Source organism: Ostrea edulis, chromosome 10 (genome assembly GCF_947568905.1).
Source record: "Ostrea edulis chromosome 10, xbOstEdul1.1, whole genome shotgun sequence".
In the NCBI taxonomy this organism is placed as follows: domain Eukaryota; kingdom Metazoa; phylum Mollusca; class Bivalvia; order Ostreida; family Ostreidae; genus Ostrea; species Ostrea edulis.
In genome coordinates, this window is record NC_079173.1 from 26,644,574 (window position 1) to 26,651,529 (window position 6,956).

General features: G+C 33.6%; 1 long non-coding RNA gene across 1 annotated transcript; it reads right to left on the minus strand.

Moving 5' to 3' along the window:
- Nucleotides 1–1,882: 1,882 nt before the first annotated feature.
- Nucleotides 1,883–6,444, minus strand: LOC130051066 (uncharacterized). The gene is made up of 7 exons (XR_008799475.1): nt 6,259–6,444; nt 5,634–5,735; nt 5,013–5,133; nt 4,151–4,367; nt 2,685–2,846; nt 2,236–2,441; nt 1,883–2,143 (listed from the first exon to the last, which is right to left on the minus strand). It is a non-coding gene; the product is annotated as an uncharacterized LOC130051066 (long non-coding RNA).
- Between the last annotated feature and the right edge of the window lie 512 nt (nt 6,445–6,956).

Genomic DNA, 6,956 nt, shown 5'->3' on the forward strand with positions numbered 1-6,956 from the left:
ATCAGTGCAATTATTATTTATTTTTGGATTAGACAAATTATGATACGTTACATTGTTGACAACTATAAATAGTACTAGCTACTGCCATGAATGAATTTCGGAAAGAAGAAAAGAAAAGAAAAAAAAAAAAAAAAAACCACACACAATTCCATAAAAAAAATCAAATTTAAAGTGGAAATCACAATATTTTATATTAATAAAGCAATCTTGAAAAAATGCGAAAATTGCGATAGTAAATATGCATATCGCAAGATTTAAGTTTCATCGCTTTCAAACTCGAAAACTATTTAATATCTTTCATTAAAAACACATTTAAAGTAGTTTTAGACAAGAAAAGAATTAATTTTGCTGACAACATGAAAAAGTTTAGAAACATACTTTGTGTCCTTTCACCAAGGTACTGGAGGTGGGTTAAAGTTAACACAGAATTAACACAATGTTAACGCAAACTCGTTTTTGAAAAAGAGTTAATCATATTGTTAAACTTAACACAGAAGTTAACACTGAGTTCACACCGTGTTAAAGTCCACTATCTTTCGAAAACCAGGCCCAGATCACGATATCGGTTCACAGTGGATATGACCGGCCAATATGTTTTCTTACTCCTCCTAAGTATCTGATCCCAACTTTGGTGTGTTTAAAGGCCCGCCTTCGCTCTTCTCTTAATTTTGTATCCCTTATGGGATTCATGAGATTGGTCACTGTCCGTTATCTTCTACTGTTTGTGTTTTATGTTTAGGTGAGTGAGAGATTTTGTTCCTGATATAAGGTATTTATTTTTTTGGCATAGATGTTTTTATGACGAGAGGACCACCATTATTGTGAGGAACGCATGTAAATGAGTGTGGTCGGTCGACAGGGGATGCTTACCTGTCCAAGGCACCTGGACCTACCTATGGTATATTCAGAGGTCCGTATTTTCCAAACTCCTTATTTTGTATTCCTTGTAAGTGTTCTGTTTGACTCAGTAGTTTTCGATCATCTAAATTCTAAACCATTATTGTATCAGTAAAGGTGATTGTGAGGAAACTCCATCGCTGCTACATATGAAATAACAAACGAATGAGCCAATGTATCTAAAATTTTATTACAGTTTGGATTATATTTTTAAAAGACTCATGTTTAATCCTGCAAAACGTGTAAACATTGTTCTGTGATATTCCAACAATGTAACAATATGATATATATAACCAGGGCTATATATAATGCTCATATAAAGACATGGTAGAAAATTAGATATACCCATCAGGTCAAGTGCGCTATTTAGCAATGTAACCAAAAATTTAAAAAATATGAATATTATATTTTTTCTAAGCAATGAATGTTTATCATGACGAATATTTAGACGGTTCATCCATGATCCACACTCTGGTGTGTCCAGGGTTCCATGTTTGCCCAACTATCTAATTTGTATTGCTTGTGGGATTTATGAGATTGGTCACTGTTCATTATTTTCAGCTTTCAAAGCTTCAAATTTGAGAAATGTAAATCTGCATAATGCTCCCCGTATGTAAAACAGTCATATACCTAGGTTTGATAATATGTGATTTCAAGAATGTACGGATCTAGATTTAAATACAGTTTTAATTGTGTATATTGTTTATGCAGTACATTAGATCGTCTCTTGTAGTTAGTTAACTGAAGCTTTGGTGTTTTCCGTCGTGTTGCATATAATTCAGTCATATCTCAGTGGTGATTAAAAATCCAAACTCTAAACAGGCGTTGAAAATTTCTATTAGCCGTGGCTTACTACTTCGAGTTTCATCTTTTCAAAACATTGGATAAATGAAAAAATCACAAATAAAACATACATGATGGTTAAGTCCATGAGGAAACAAAGATTCAACCAATAATTTCGACTCCGCCATGTCTAAATAAAATATTTTATTCAAACAAAACGTAATTTTCTCGCAAGTTGACCACATATTATTACAACACGCATTTTATCTTTTATTTACGATGACAGCCAGTATATCGTGTATCGTCATATAGTTATCACATGTATACACTCCTCAACATATTAATAGCAATTAAGTTTAATATCTACATCTTAAATCGAGTGCACACAATTATGTGTCCGTCCTGTTGGTTGGTTTCCTGTGGAATTAAATTTTTGTGGAGCCGATTATGGACGATACACCTCCTGTAATGTATTGCATTCAAAACTATTCATTGATGTATTCAATAAAATGAAACGATGTATGGTTCTATGATATCTTCAATCATAAATTGTACCGTGATCCGGGTTAGAATAGGTCCTCAGTATCCCTTCTTGTCGTAAGAGGCGACTAAACGGGGCGGTTCTTCGGATAAGACAACATAACCCGAGGCCCTGTGTCACAGCAGGTGTGACAGAATAAAGACCCCCTGCTCAAAGGTTGTAAGCTCCAATCATAGGCCTAAATTTTGAAGTCCTTCACCGGCATTGGTGACGTCTCCATCTGAGTAAGAAATTCTCAAGATGGACATAAAACAATTTACAATCAATCAATTGCCATGCAGATATTTAGTAAATGAGTTTACTGTGTTTGAACTGATCAGGTGTTTCCTCCGTATATTCTTGATTAGCATTGCTAATGGTTTTACAATGATATGGTGATTATTATTTTTCTGGTCATTTAGAACGAACGAGTTCTGAACGAAAATCAATGATCAATTGAAAGAGACGAACTGAGAATAAATACCATGAGAAAGTTTTGTCATCCTGTGGCACTTTTCAGTTTCAGTTCACCATAGGGAATGCGGGTTCTGCATCAACTACATCATTTGAGCTTGGGGTGAAAAACTCTACTATGAATACTTCTGAATCCTACTAGTTGCGGAGGTACTGATGAATTCTGATCATCCTTTGAAATATCAGTGTTAGAATGTGCTTATAAAAAGGAAAATGATAAAAATCACATCCAATACGGACAAAATATACAAGTGTGGCTAGAATCTAAGTTCCGTGCAATAAGTGACACCTGCACAATCATCAACACCGTTGTTTAAATGTTTTAAACATGCATAATCAGGGGAAAAAAACTCAAATGCATTTTTTTAAAATTCCAGTAGGGTTTCTTACATGGATTCTACGAAAATGAAAATGGGTGATGCCAAAACTCAGACCGGATAATGGACGGCTTGTGATGGTAGGTTGTCATAAAAAAACTTAAATCCACAAAAAGAACAAAAGAAAAAATAGATAGATTAAGAGAAAAGAATAAACCTACAAAAACCTAAGTCCAAAAAAAGACTAGAATTAGAAGTCAATTTTTCAAAGTTTAGTACATTTTTTCTGGCCACCAACTCGACAAAAGATTTAAAATGCCCATCCAATTAAAACAAAATCCCCCTTTGCTTAACTAGATCTATAAAGATAAATCATGTCCTCAACAATTTTTCTCCAAGCACAGGTTTTTTAAAACGAAAATGTGTTTGATTAAGCTAGATATTCTGAAGATAATTGAAATTGAAATCTGATTATACTTCAAATACTTGATATACATAATCATATATCATATCAAATTTAAAGCAAACGGATGTGATGTTTGAAAATGGTTTGCCTCTGTGATCGAATCATGCAAAGTGAAAGTTCATGCATGTACTGATATCCTGCGAATGTGTTAAACCCAAAAGAAGTACCGCGTTTTAGCAAACCCAACTAAAATAAGCCAACTTTTAAAATTTAAATTACATGGTGGATTCATTGAACACTTTCCAACAAACCAAGCCATTGATGTATTGCAGACTGATAACAAATGCATGTGGTTCTCTGACATTCAGAAGTTTTTCTGTCACATTTGGGATTGGGCTGTAATGAGCTGGTTTTGAAAAACTGATGTGCTCATAATGGACTTACACTTTTCTGATCTGAATTGATATTAATTCAGATGATGTTGTCTTGCATCCATTATATCAGTTAAAACAATTGAATTAAATTTGATATTTCAAACGTAAAGATCTAACATCAACTACAAATTGGATTCGATTAAGATATTTTAAAAATATTTTTCATATCTAAAGCCGTTCTGATCTTCTTAATAAGTTACCCTATTCATGTTTGTCACATTTAGTATTAAATAACAACAAGCAATATGTAACGGAAAAACGCAAATATCATAAAGATAGGCACTATGTCGTCCGTAGCTACGGAGACTGGAAAGCTTACATTGTCATTCCTCGGAATGATAAGTGGTTAACGGATAAGAGTAACAGAGTGAGACACCAGTCCATCACAGTCTAAGCTCTCCCTCCAACCGAAGCCAATACTAATTCAATGTACAGCCGAGTGAACTAGAGTGGCAGTCGTGGTATGTCCAGTGGGCAGGGCGCAAATCATCAAATGGCGATATTGCTCCTTCTCTTACTGGTGATGTAATGCTTATCTGTAACAAAGAAGGAACAATTTGGAGCAGTTAACATAGCACTACATTTCATTTCACTGTACCATCTCATTTCCCTGTATTAGAAGCCTTGTGTTAAAATCAACATTATTGTGGTCTCATAGTTAAAATAATGTGGATTTAATACTGCTCTTTATGTTATAGAACTGTTCAGCAAGATGAGTGAGGTGTTGTTGTGAATACCACATAGATGTACGAAATAAATGATGAATTCCAGATGAGGAAAGGAATTTTTGTGAATTTGCATACATACACATTAAATTATTATTTACAATACTTAAATATTGACCATGTATCGTATATATAATATGGGTTGTATATTAAGATTTGATATTAATTGCATGCAAAGATGAAGTCACAAGCCTTGTAGTTATGTTCTGTATTTGGAGTTTACTTTTTGAATGTTTAATAACATCAAATATAACGCGAGAAAATTTCAGACAAATAATTCATAATCAGAAAAGTAGTGGCCAAATATAAAGGAAACTCGAGAAATAATTATATTCTTTGACTCTAACATGTTTTAAGATAGTCTCTAATTCAAATCCTCACCATTTCGCCAGTTTCATATAAAATCTTAAAATTTAAAACATCCATTTTCCCTCCATAAGTTGGTGCTCGATTTACCTCGTGCTATCCAGTATTCATCATTTATACACCCTTCTCAACATATTGTCCTTGAAATATATTTGGGGATGGTGTAACCAGCAGAATTTGAAGTGATTCCATATCTTCCAAACAGGTTATGCTATAAGTAAATCAGTATAGAATTATGTCTGACAACACATCGATTGATTTTGATAACCAGTAGATTGATATCTTAGAACCATAAACAGGGTGGTATATTATTTTAAAAATGTTAATACTATACTTTTCATTATTTTTGAATGGTATTACATACTCGTATTTTTGGTTTAGATAAAAATTGAAACTTTGTAACAACACAATTTCTTAAATCCTGAAAAGTGGAATGTATTTTAACAGGAAAAAAAACATACGACGGTCTTTTTACGTATAGGTTAATGCCCGAGTACCTATCCATTCCATAAAAGTAATGAAGTAATGGGACCGAGGCCTCGAAGGGTACATTGCTTGTAAGGATTGAACAGTACGATACTCGTACCCACTTAAATTTCAGTATCTTATAGAAGACAGATAATTTCTTTTATGCATTATGAATATACATCTTAATATTATATAAGCAAGGACGCTGTATATTTTTTTCATATAGAACATCTGTTTAATTACTTCAACAGATGTCATCAACGCCAGCGGCGTAGTGGATAGAGCTTCTGAATTATGTGCGGAATGTAGAATGCTCCAATCCCATCTGTGTGTCTGGATTTTAATCTGAAATGAAAATGTTCACGATATTTTGGTAAAATGTAAAAGCTCCATAGTGATAAAGAGGTATTGAAATTTGTACATACAGAAAATGATAAAAATCGACTCAACAGAACAATGTTATGTAGTTGTCTGAAAATCTGTATAATATAATGACACTACAGGTGGATTTTAAACTAAAATACTTGAACTTTTTTCGTGATATCAAGTCCCCATGAACTTAAAGGCATGAATTAGTATTATGCCTTTGCAAAATGAAATTTGGCCACAATATAAATGACTAGAAATAGCTTATACATTCACTTTCATACAGTTGTATTATTTCTGAATTGATTGGCTTCCCAGATGAATCTAAACTTGAGAATAAGACAAACGCGGACTACTGGAAATATCAAAAGTAGGATCAGGTGCGTATGAAGATACCTGCTGTGTGTCTTATATCTTGACCATGTAAACAAAGCAATCCATAGGCAAAATCAGTATATCAAGAACGGTGTAACAAACGGTATGAAAAACCGGCAACCCTAACCCGCCTGTCAGTATCTGGCACCGATCCAAAGAAAGAAAAACCCACAGCAGACCACGCCATTGTTTACCCAACAGTCACATCTTCTTTTCTGATCTCCTGAAATGTTCAAATACGATAATAGAAATAAATAATAAAATAATATTTAAAACTTACCGTATTACATGTTTGTGATTATTGTCGTCATTGTAATAAGTGTAATAAACAAGAAAATAATGTGATTTTTTATTCGATCCCTCATCTCTCCAGACGTACAAAATACGCGCACAGCGAGTACATTGTACACGAATAACTTGTATAGACAATGTAAAAGTATGCCTTATACACACCGAGTACACTTATAACTAAAGTAAAAGTGGAACTTGAACATACCAAGTGAACGTATACCATGTATATACCGAGAAAACGTATGACATCATAAACACATACCTTATAGACACCAAACAAAGGGTGAACTTGTACATAACAAGTAAACGTGTAACTTTTTACATAGTTACGTTAAGGATGTTTTGCTTTATAGTAACCTATTCCATAGAGAGAGAAAATAGTTTTACTCACCAGCATTGACAAATGGAATATAAATACACACCAGAGTTGAATATATGGATATAAAGGCCCATCAGCGCTGAAGACAGGGATGCATGTCTACTACGGTCTCTAGGTAGCAGTGCACTGGGGAATCTTCCATGGTTTTATTGATT